Genomic DNA, 13353 nt, shown 5'->3' on the forward strand with positions numbered 1-13353 from the left:
TACATACATACTACATGCTACATACATACTACATACATACTACATGCATGCTACATGCATACTACATGCTACATACATACTACATATATACTACATGCATGCTACATACATACTACATGCTACACACATACTACATATATACTACATACATACTACATACATACTACATGCATGCTACATACATACTACATGCTACATACATACTACATATATACTACATGCATGCTACATACATACTACATGCTACATACATACTACATATATACTACATACATACTACATACATACTACATGCATGCTACATACATACTACATGCTACATACATACTACATATATACTACATGCATGCTACATACATACTACATGCTACATACATACTACATATATACTACATGCATGCTACATACATACTGCATGCTACATGCATGCTACATACATACTACATACATACTACATGCTACATACATACCACATATATACTACATACATACTACATACAATACATTCATACAATACATACATAGACATACAGTACATATAACATAGAGTAACATACTTACCAATACTTGTCACATTGTTCCCCGAAGCCATTGTCTTTTACGGAATAAATATTAACATAACAAACCACAAAAATACTCACCCACGATCCGAAGCAGTCCACGAGTGTGTCCCACGACGATCTTGGGTAGAGAACTGCAGCATCAGCTGTTGCTGCCGTTCTCTACGGGCTGCAGGAATCCAATGACGGAAGGTAGGTATCCTTGCGCACTGTATTCCTCCGCCACTTAAAAAAAAAAAAAGTCCCTAGTCTCACTTTATGCCATTGCTGTGTGGGAATTTCCCACGCAGCAATGGCATAAAGTGAGACTAGGGACTTTTTTTTTTTTTAAGTGGCGGAGGAATACAGTGCGGAAGGATACCTACCTTCCGTCATTGGATTCCTGCAGCCCGTAGAGAACGGCAGCAACAGCTGATGCTGCAGTTCTCTACCCAAGATCGTCGTGGGACACACTCGTGGACTGCTTCGGATCGTGGGTGAGTATTTTTGTGGTTTGTTATGTTAATATTTATTCCGTAAAAGACAATGGCTTCGGGGAACAATGTGACAAGTATTGGTAAGTATGTTACTCTATGTTATATGTACTGTATGTCTATGTATGTATTGTATGAATGTATTGTATGTAGTATGTATGTAGTATATATGTGGTATGTATGTAGCATGTAGTATGTATGTAGTATGTATGTAGCATGCATGTAGCATGCAGTATGTATGTAGCATGCATGTAGTATATATGTAGTATGTATGTAGCATGTAGTATGTATGTAGCATGCATGTAGTATATATGTAGTATGTATGTAGCATGTAGTATGTATGTAGCATGTAGTATGTATGTAGCATGCATGTAGTATGTATGTAGTATGTATGTAGTATGTATGTAGCATGTAGTATGTATGTAGCATGCATGTAGTATATATGTAGTATGTATGTAGCATGTAGTATGTATGTAGCATGCATGTAGTATGTATGTAGTATGTATGTAGTATATATGTAGTATGTATGTAGCATGTAGTATGTATGTAGCATGCATGTAGTATATATGTAGTATGTATGTAGCATGTAGTATGTATGTAGCATGCATGTAGTATGTATGTAGTATGTATGTAGCATGTAGCATGCATGTAGTATATATGTAGTATGTATGTAGCATGTAGTATGTATGTAGCATGCATGTAGTATGTATGTAGTATGTATGTAGCATGTAGTATGTATGTAGCATGCATGTAGTATGTATGTAGTATGTAGTATGTATGTAGTATATATGTGGTATGTATGTAGTATGTATGTAGCATGTAGTATGTATGTAGCATGCATGTAGTATGTATGTAGTATTTTTTTTTTTTAACATTTAACACATTAGCCGGATGATGGGACTACTACTGTCCCATCATTGGCTAATGTGTCAATCACTGTCATGGTAGCAGGCATCGCCAGATGGGACTTGTAGTCCCATCGGACGATGCTTGCACAGACCCCCGGACATCAGCACAGCCCCCCGGCAGGCCGGCACAGCCCCCCGGCAGGCCGGTACAGACCCCCACAGGGTGCACAGACCACCGGCAGGCTGGCACAGCCCCCCGGCAGGCCGGTACAGACCCCCACAGGGTGCACAGCCCCCCGGCAGGCCGGCACAGCCCACCGGAGCCTGCACAGCCCCCCTGGCAGGCCGGCACAGCCCCCCGGCAGGCCGGCACAGACCACCGGAGCCTGCACAGAGCCCCTGGCAGGCCGGCACAGCCCCCCGAAAGGCCCGTACAGACCCCAGAGAGGCTGTACAAGGGAAAAACAGGATTTTTCTTATTCCGATACCGGAAGTCCCATAGACTTGAATGGGACTTCCGGTATCGGAATCGGCGATACCGATACCTTTTTTTAAGATCGGCCGATCCATTCCGATCCGATACTTTGAAGTATCGGACGGTATCGCTCAACTCTAATCTTGAGCTATTGGTGATATGTGATTCAATGCTGCTGCATCACCCATGCGCGGTTACACTTGTTGATTTTGCTATATGTTGTGGAAAAATTTATGTTTATTTTTCTATATACAGTCATATGTTAAAGTTTGGGCACCCCTATTAATGTTAACCTTTTTTCTTTATAACAATTTTGGTTTTTGCAACAGCTATTTCAGTTTCATATATCTAATAACTGATGGACTCAGTTACATTTCTGGATTCAAATGAGGTTTATTGTACTAACAGAAAATGTGCAATCTGCATTTAAACAAAATTTGACCGGTGCAAAAGTATGGGCACCCTTATCATTTTCTTGATTTGAACACTCCTAACTACTTTTTACTGACTTCCTGAAGCACTAAATTGGTTTTGTAACCTCATTGAGCTTTGAACTTCATAGCCAGGTGTATCAAATCATGAGAAAAGGTATTTAAGGTGGCCACTTGCAAGTAGTTCTCCTATTTGATTCTCCTATGAAGAGTGGCATCATGGGCTCCTCAGAACAACTCTCAAATAATCTGAAAACAAAGATTATTCAACATAGCTTTTCAGGGGATGGATACAAAAAGTTGTCTCAGAGATTTAACCTGTCAGTTTCCACTGTGAGGAACATAGTAAGGAAATGGAAGAACACAGGTACAGTTCTTGTTAAGCCCAGAAGTGGCAGGCCAAGAAAAATATCAGAAAGGCAGTGAAGAAGAATGGTGAGAACAGTCAAGGACAATCCACAGACCACCTCCAAAGACCTGCAGCATCATCTTACTGCAGATGGTGTCACTGTGCATCGGTCAACAATTCAGCGCACTTTGCACAAGGAGAAGCTGTATGGGAGAGTGATGCGAAAGAAGCTGTTTCTGCAAGCCCGCCACAAACAGAGTCGCCTGAGGTATGCAAAAGCACATTTGGACAAGCCAGTTACATTTTGGAAGAAGGTCCTGTGGACTGATGAAACAAAGACTGAGTTGTTTGGTCATACAAAAAGGCGTTATGCATGGAGGCTAAAAAACACAGCATTCCAAGAAAAACACTTGCTACCCACAGTAAAATTTGGTGGAGGTTCCATCATGCTTTGGGGCTGTGTGGCCAATGCCGGCACCGGGAATCTTGTTAAAGTTGAGGGTCGCATGGATTCAAGTCAGTATCAGCAGATTCTTGACAATAATGTGCAAGAATCAGTGATGAAGTTGAAGTTACGCAGGGGATGGATATTTCAGCAAGACAATGATCCTAAACACCGCTCCAAATCTAGGCATTTATGCAGAGGAACAATTACAATGTTCTGGAATGGCCATCCCAGTCCCCAGACCTGAATATCATTGAACATCTGTGGGATGATTTGAAGCGGGCTGTCCATGCTCGGCGACCATCAAACTTAACTGAACTGGAATTGTTTTGTAAACAGGAATGGTCACAAATACCTTCATCCAGGATCCAGGAACTCATTAATAGCTACAGGAAGCGACTAGAGGCTGTTATTTTTGCAAAAGGAGGATCTACGAAATATTAATGTCACTTTTATGTTGAGGTGCCCATACTTTTGCACCGGTCAAATTTTGTCAAAATGCAGATTGCACGTTTTCTGTTAGTACAATAAACCGCATTTGAATCCAGAAATATAACTGAGTCCATCAGTTATTAGATATATGAAACTTAAATAGCTGTTGCAAAAAACAAAATTGTTATAAAGAAAAAAGGTTAACATTAATAGGGGTGCCCAAACTTTAACATATGACTGTACTTTACCATGTGAACCCTATTGATTTTATATATATCTGATGTATGTATATCTAACTATGACGCATACTTGTATGGTTCCACAGATTTTTATGTCTTTTCCGTGTTCTGTGTATACATTATTATGTTGTGCCCACACTTGCCAGCACTAAATATGGTTCCTTCTGTCGCTGAGTGTGGGGCGCATGTGCTCTGGCATCGCTATGTTGGCTGCTCTGGTTCTCGGCGGTGTGCTGACATCCGAGTCACGTGGGGCCCCACGTGTTTCTAGTTTGCGGCTGCCTGCCGGAGCGCGATTCGGTGGACATGACGACTGCTGGGGCGGCATGGCGCCACACTGAGCTTCCGGGTTTAGGACATTTATACCTTGCGCCCTGTCCCTGCCATATGCCCCTTGAGAAAGACACTGCCGAAACATGCGTCGGTGCGTGTGGGTCGGTCCTCTTAGGCGTTTCACTCTCCATAAGGTATTTATTTACAATATTGTGATTTTGTGTATGTGTAAAAGATTATTTATTCACCCTGCTGTGGCACTTGCAAGGGATTGTGGCTTATATATGCCAAATAATACATGATTTCATGATGATATTGCCTGTTAGCATGGGTGATACTCTAGGTAGCCCCATATGGACACTTTACTTGTAGCACATACTACTTTGTTTCTATATATACCTCTGTGAATACTCCTATACATGGGCATACCCACCTTGGGCAATTTTCTTATGATGTTGTGATCCATCAGGTTCCATCTTTTAAGCCTCATTTTCTGCAGTCTGTCTGGTAATATTTTTTACATGTTTAGTAAAGTTCTTAGCATTTTTTTTAACTTTATGACTGCTGTCTTTTTTTTTTTGTCATTTACTATGCAGTTGTTCATATTTGCCCTGAATTTGGGTGGTTACTTAGGATATTCCTACTTTTACATTGATTGTTCTCACCCATAATGTTCACCATAATTCTTTTATATTTTCCGTGACAAGATGCAGACCTTGACGCAGTTGGTGCATGACAACATGATGCAGGCTCAGGCTGACCAGAAGCACTGGTACAACCAGAACGGCCAGGAGCGGACCTACCAGGTGGGTCAAAAGGTTTGGGTGCTGGTCCCCCGTACCAACGGATAAGCTTCAGGCAGCCTGGGAAGCCCATACGTCGTCCACCAACAGTTCAACCCGGTCACCTACGTGGTCACGATTGACCATGCTCGGGGTAGGCGCAAGGCCTTTCATGTCAACATGCTGAAGGCTCACCACGAACGTGAAGCCTGCATCCTACCGGTCTGCAACCTGCCCGAGGATGGATGGGAGATCCCCTCCTGGACATGCTGGCCCAAGCCAAGGCCAATGGGTCCATTGAGGACATGGAGGAAAGTGCCTCCTTAACCGTATCCCAGTGGTCGCAGTTGTTGGACACTCTGGAACCCTTCCGGGCCGTGTTTACCAACCAACCAGGGAGGACGGAGTTAGCGGTTCATGAGTTGGACACCGGGAATCACGCCCCACTACGGCAAACACCTTATCGGATCTCTGAGGAGGTGCCACAGGTCATGCGCCAAGAGATCAATGAGATGTTACAGCTGGGGGTGATTTGACGGTCAAAAAGCGCATGGGCCTCGCCTGTAGAACTCGTGCCTAAAAAGGATTGGACCACCCAGTACTGCGTGGACTACAGGAGGCTCAACGCCATCACGACCTCTGATGCACACCCAATGCCGTGCATCGAGGATCTGCTTGAGTGGTTGGCGAAAGTAAAATACATATCCATCATGGATCTGAGTCGGGGATACTGGCAGATTCCCCTGAGCCCTGAGGCGCAGGAGAGATCCGCCTTTATCACCCCCTTTGGACTGTATGAGTAGTCTTGCCCTTCGGCATGAAAAATGACCCTGCCACTTTCCAGCGGATGGTCAACCACCTGCTCCGGGGACTGGAGTACGCGGTGGCGTACCTGGATGACATTGCCGTCTTCAGTACCACCTGGGAGGAACAGCTTCAACATCTCCTGGAGGTGCTCAAGCGTCTTCACCAGGCAGGCTTGACCATCAAGCTGGGAAAGTGCCAGATAGGCATGAGCGAGGTCCACTACCTGGGGCACTGGGTAGGTGGGGGTTCCATGAGTCCGGAGCCAGAGAAAGTGGATGCAATCATGTCCTGGCCCACCCCCAGGACCAAGAAACAGGTGATGTCCTTCAAGGACAAACCCGCTGATGTGCGCACGGACGCGGGCCGAAAGGCCCGGCCTCCTTAGCGCCCTCTAAAAGGGGGAAATATGTCACAGACCTGCTCTGACACCGGTATGTAACAGATGAAGGGATGCGATGCACTGCCGACACATGGCTATCACAGGCACAGAGGAGCTTATCTTAGATATCCCACCACTGGCACCATGTGATAAAAAAACAGCAAGCTAGTCTTGCCCTAACATTATTGCAGGGGGGTTATTTTGTTTGTCCCACCACTGCCCACAATACTTCACAAAACTTTTCAGTTCCATTTTGGAACTCGCAGCTCTCTGGCGCCCCCCTTACCCTCAGGTCAGTCAGGGAACTACACCTGGGATAATTGGTCACCGGCCAGCTGCTTCAATGAGGTCTGACCACCTGGCATGCTGCAGTGAGGGAATTATAAAATGCTCTGGCCACAGCCTCCCAATTAGCTTATAACATCCCTTCCTTCACTCTCAGCAGTACCCAGGGCACAGATCACACTTTGCCGCCACCAGCTCCAGAGTTTCTCTGATTAAGTTATAAACTTAATATAGGGGTTCGAAGCCAACCCAATTCAGTAGCAATTATCTTAAAGACACGTGTTCACTTTTAGAGCATGAAGACAGACTAATAAAGTTATAATTTATTCCTCAAAAGGGGGCAGTGATTACACAGATAAAAGATGTTACAATGTTGAGGCAGGTATGTACAATGCAAATATAAAATAAATGGGATTAATATAGAAATCAACACTTACAGTTGCTTAATGGTCTTTAGGCTAACCGTGTGGGGAGGCGGGGCCACATGTCACCCTGCATCTGGCGTCCTTTTGGCATCAAACCTCCAGCTTGAATGACCAATTTTAGGGAGGGAATGCCTTATAGCTTTGGGTTTGTGACATCACGAAAGGGGCAGTCTAGGGATGTTCCTCCCCCTGCTCTAGGAGTTACAATTCTGACTACAAAACTTATGACTATATCTCGCAGAGGGTACTTCGTATAAACACGCACATGGTATAATTTATTTTAGCCTGTCGCAGACCATAATTAAAGACCAAGCATGCTGTAATTATGTCCCACCGTTTAGGAGAAATCCAGTTCTCGGTTTCTGTGGGTGCTGGAATCGTGAAAATTATGGGCCAGAACGCTGGTTTCGTGGATTTTGCGGAAGTGTAATTTTCATGTTTTTACCATAAACGCACCGCGTTTTATGACCGAATGATTAGATCTCCATTATTTTCTATGAGAGTAGCTGAGCACATGGTTCAGAGACAAAGAGACCCCCCGCCGTGAGGCAGGAAGGAGCTCACACTGGGGATTCAGGTTAGACTGGTTTTGTGTGTGAGCTGAGGGGGGGAGGAAGGGGGTTTGCAGCTGCTTGATAGGCAGGGTCTCATCTGTAGTGTAATGCTCAGGGAACCTTACGTCATATCGTACAGTATCATTACATCAGGCCCTAATTATTTTTAATTTGAATATTCCTGATTGGGTCTCCACCTGCTGGATTGGCTGTAGTGGAAGCGATGTCTCCCCATTATACTATTTCTACTCTGCTGAAATTGATGCCACTTTGGTGTTTTCTGTCGCTAATATTTGGAAATGTGGAGAATCCTTAATGGGTCTCTCCATCTGCTGGGTTGGCTGTAGTGGAAGAGATGTTGCTCGCCATTATACTATTTCTACTTTGGTGAAATTGATGTCACTTTGATGGTGTCTGCCCCTAATTATTTTAAATTTGAAGACTCCTGATGGGGTCTCCATCCACTGGATTGGAAAAACACTGTGAGCACAACTTAAGTAATGGTGCTAAAGGTTAGGTTCCCAAACCAAGTAGTTATAAGTTATAAACCTAGCACTCAACTTTAGGATATTCAGAAGAATATTTATTGTAGTGCGTAAAAAAATGTTTCGGTCAAACTTTGACCTTCTTCAGTTACTACAAAATCAAATGCATACTCATAGGAGAAAAATAAACAAACAAACATGAAAAACATAAAAAAAATCCAATTAACAAAAAGTGAACAGAAACAAGGTATGTACATAGTATATGGTCATACATATAGCAACATCATTAAATGCAGTCAAACCTAACCAGAAACCGCGCTCAGTCAACCCTAGGACTGATAACAAGAGGAGGAAAAGAAAGGTAAGTATCCCCTATGGGGAATGTGACGTACCATACTGTACCAAATACGTGGTAATAGGTATTAAACCAATTGTGAAGATTCATGTGCTCGTAATCTATTGAAGAGAGGATTAACCCCTTCACCCCCAAGGGTGGTTTGCATGTTCATGACCGGGCCAATTTTTACAATTCTGACCACTGTACCTTTATGAGGTCATAACTCTGGAACGCTTCCATGGATCCCGGTGATTCTGACATTGTTTTTTCGTGACATATTGTACTTCATGTTAGAGGTAAAATTTCATTCAAGTAACTTGCGTTTATTTGTGAGAAAAACGGAAATTTGGCGAAAATTTTGAAAATTTCGCAATTTTCCAACTTTGAATTTTTATGCCCTTAAATCACAGAGATACGGCACACAAAAAACTTGATAACTAACATTTCCCACATGTTTACTTTACATCAGCACAATTTTGGAACCAAAATTTTTTTTTGTTAGGAAGTTATAAGGGTTAAAAGTTGACCAGCGATTTCTCATTTTTACAACACCATTTTATTTTTAGGACCACATCACATTTGAAGCCACTTTGAGGGGTCTATATGATAGAAAATACCCAAAAGTGACACCATTCTAAATACTGCACCCCTTAAGGTGCTCAAAACCACATTCAAGAAGTTTATTAACCCCTTAGGTGCATCACAGGAATTTTTTTGAATATGTAAAAAAAAATGAACATCTAACTTTTTTTCATAAAAAAAATACTTCAGGTTCAATTTTTTTTATTTTACCAAGGGTAACAGGAGAAATTGGACTGCAAAAGTTATTGTGCAATTTGTCCTGAGTACGCAGATACCTGATATGTAGGGGGGAACGACTGTTTCGGCGCATGGCAGAGCTCAGAATGGAAGGAGCGCCGTTTGACTTTTTCAATGCAAAATTGGCTGGAATTCAGATTGGACGCTATGTCACGTTTGGAGAGTCCCTGATGTACCTAAACAGTGGAAACCCCCTACAAGTGACCCCATTTTGGAAACTAGACCCCCCAAGGAACTTATCTAGATATGTGGTGAGAACTTTGAACCCACAAGGGCTTTACAGAAGTTTATAACGTACAGCGGTACAATTAAAAAATCATATTTTTTCCACAAAAATGATCTTTTCACCCCAATTTTTATTTTCCCAAGGGTAACAGGACCCTAAAAGTTATTGTGCAATTTGTCCTGAGTACGCTGATACCCCACATGTGGGGGTAAACCACTATTTGGGCGCATGGCAGAGCTCGGAAGGGAAGCAGCGACATTTGACGTTTTTGGCTGGAATTGAGATCGGACACCATGCCGCGTTTGGAAAACTCCTGATGTACCAAAACAGTGGAAACCCCCCACAAATGACACCATTTTGGAAACTAGACCCCCTAACGAACTTATCTAGATGTGTGGTGAGAACTTTGAACCCCCATGGGCTTCACAGAAGTTTATAACATAAAGCCATACAATTAAAAAATCATATTTTTTCCACAAAAATTATCTTTTCACCTTCAATTCTTATTTTTCCAAGGGTAACAGGACCCTAAAAGTTATTGTGCAATTTGTCCTGAGTACGCTGATACCCCACATGTGGGGGGTAAACCACTATTTGGGTGCATGGCAGAGCTCGGAAGGGAAGCAGCGCCATTTGACGTTTTTGGCTGGAATTGAGATCGGACACCATGTCGCGTTTGGAAAACTCCTGATGTACCAAAACAGTGGAAACCCCCCACAAATGACACCATTTTGGAAACTAGACCCCCTAAGGAACTTATCTAGATGTGTGGTGAGCACTTTGACCCCCCCAGTGCTTCACAGAAGTTTATAACGCCCGGGCGTGAAAATAAAAAAATCGTATTTTTTCCACAAACATGATCTTTTAGTCACCATTTTTTTATTTTCCCAAGGGTACCAGGAGAAATTGGACCCCAAAAGTTGTTGTCCAATTTGTCCTGAGTACGCTGACACCCCATATGTGGGATAAAACTACTGTATGGACACACGTCAGGGCTCGGAAGGGAAGTAGTGACGTTTTGGAATGCAGACTTTGATGGAATGGTCTGCGGGTGTCATGTTGCCTTTGGAGAGCCCCTAATGTACCTAAACAGTGGAAACCCCCCACAAATGACCCCATTTTGAAAACTAGACCCACTAAGGAACTTATCTAGATGTGAGGTGAGCACTTTTAACCCCCAAGGGCTTCACAGAAGTTCATAATGCCCGGGCATGAAAATAAAAAAATCGTATTTTTTCCAGAAACATGATCAATTAGTCCCCAATTTTTTCATTTTCCCAAGGGTAACAGGAGAAATTGGACCCCCAAAAGTTGTTGTCCAATTTGGCCTGAGTACGCTGACACCCCATATGTGGGAGAAAACTACTGTATGGACACACGTCAGGGCTCGGAAGGGAAGCAGTGACGTTTTGGAATGCAGACTTTGATGGAATGGTCTGTGGGTGTCATGTGCGTTTGGAGAGCCCCTGATGTACCTAAACTATTGAAACTCCCCACAAGTGACCCCATTTTGGACACTAGACCCCCCACGGAACTTATCTAGATGTGTGGTGAGCACTTTGAACCCCCAAGTGCTTCACAGAAGTTTATAACACTCGGACGTGAAAATAAAAAAATCATTTTTTTCCACAAAAATGAAATTTTTGCCCCCAATTTTTTATTTTCCTAAGGGTAACAGGAGAAATTGGACCCCAAAAATTGTTTTGCAATTTGTCCTGAGTAGGCTGATACCATACATGTGGGGGTAAAACACTGTTTGGGCGCATGGCAGAGCTTGGAAGGGAAGGAGCACCATTTGACTTTTTCAACTCAGAATTGGCTGGAATTGAGATCAGACGCCATGTTGCATTTGGAGAGCCCCTGATGTGCCCAAACAGTGGAAACCCCCCAATTATAACTCCAACCCTAACCCCAGCACACCCCTAACCCTAATATGAGCCCTAACCCTAGCCCTAACCCTAATGGGAAAATGGAGATAAATACTTTTTTTTTAATTTTATTATTTTTCCCTAACTAAGGGGGTGATAACAGGGGTTTGATTTACTATTTATGGCGGTTTTTATATTTGGCTGCTGTCGCACGCTAAAAGACGCTTTTTATTGTAAAAATAGTTTTTGCATCACCACATATTGAGCTATAATTTTTCCGTATTTTGACCCACCGAGTCATGTGAGGTCTTATTTTTTGCGGGACGAGTTGACGTTTTTATTGGTACCATATTCGGGCACGTGACATTTTTTGATCGCTTTTTATTCCTATTTTTGGGACGCAGAATTTACAAATACCAGCATTTCATGAATTTCTTTTGGGGGGGTGCGTTTACACCGTTCCGCGTGCGGTAAAATTGATAAAGCGATTTTATTCTTCGGGTCAGTACGGTTACAGCGATACCTCATTTAGGTTTTTTTTTATGTTTTTGTCGGTTTTATGCAATGAAAACTATTTTATATAAAAAATAATTTTTGCATCGCTTTATTCTGCGAGCTATAACTTTTTTATTTTTTCGCTGATGATGCAGTGTGGCGGCTCATTTTTTGCGGGACAAGATGACGTTTTCAGCGGTACCATGGATATTTATATGCGTCTTTTTGATCGCGCGTTATTACACTTTTTGTTTGGCGGTATGATAATAAATCATTATTTTTTGCTTCGTTTTTTATTTTTATTTTTTAAGGGGTTCGCTAAAGGGGTTAACTAATGGGACAGTTTTATAGGGCGGGTCGTTACGGACGTGGCGATACCTAATATGTGTACTTTTATTGTTTTTTTTTTTATTATTTCCAAAAAATGGATTTATTGGGGGAATATTTTTTTTTTTCTAATTTATTTGGTGATTTTTCTTTAATTATTTTAACTCTTTTTATTTTTTTTTTTACTTTATTAAATAGTCCCAGGTGGGACATCACTGTCCTGTGACAGATCGCTGATCTGTCACATCACAGATTACTGTGACAGATCAGCGATCTGACACAGGCACTGCTGAAGGCTTCCTCATGCCTGCGCTTTGCAGGCACTGAGGAAGCCAGCTTCCTGAAGGCCCCCGAAGGCCCCCGTCGCCATCTTGGATTCGGGGACCTGGAGGAAAGGAGCCCCCCGCAGCAGCGCTGCACATTGCGCTGCCGTGGGGGGCTCAGGGAAGCACGGAGGGAGCCCCCTCCCTGCCGATGCTTCCCTTTAACCCCCGGTACACCGCGATCATGTTTGATCGCTTTGTGCAAGGGGTTAACGTGTCGGGGGCGGTCCATGACCTCCCCTGACACATTGTGCCGGGTGTCAGCTGTGATAATCAGCTGACACCCGGCCGCGATCAGCGGCGCTCACCGCGTGGGCGCCGCTGATCGCGCCGACGTACTATCCCGTCCATGGGCATAGGGGCCCAGGTCCCATGGACGGGATAGTACGTCGGATGGCAGAAAGGGGTTAATAAGAGGGTGAGTCTCAGTAGTGGCAGGTAGAGGGTGCAGTTATGGCATGTGAATGCTACTCACTGGGGTGATCCGTCCCACTGCCTGTTGTAGTATTCTAGAATACATACTGTATATGGGGCCATGAGTAAGATGAGAAAAAAATATGCATATACCACTGTGTGTAATTACATAGAGACGCTAGGTCACCTTACAGAGGCCAGTAGATGAGGCAACATATGCACGTATGCTGTTTACTGGGGAGATCCATCCCACAGCCTATTAAAGATTATGCAAAAAAGGGGTCATCACTAAAGTAGCAGAG

General features: G+C 43.3%; 1 protein-coding gene across 6 annotated transcripts in view; it reads left to right on the forward strand.

Moving 5' to 3' along the window:
• CTNND2 (catenin delta 2) overlaps positions 1-13353 on the forward strand; it is a 3465616-nt gene that overhangs the window by 2493402 nt on the left and 958861 nt on the right. The gene's annotated exons all lie outside the window — the stretch shown is intronic.

This window comes from Dendrobates tinctorius, unplaced genomic scaffold, assembly GCF_039654945.1.
Source record: "Dendrobates tinctorius isolate UK_male_01 unplaced genomic scaffold, ASM3965494v1 ptg000100l, whole genome shotgun sequence".
Taxonomy (NCBI): Eukaryota; Metazoa; Chordata; class Amphibia; order Anura; family Dendrobatidae; genus Dendrobates; species Dendrobates tinctorius.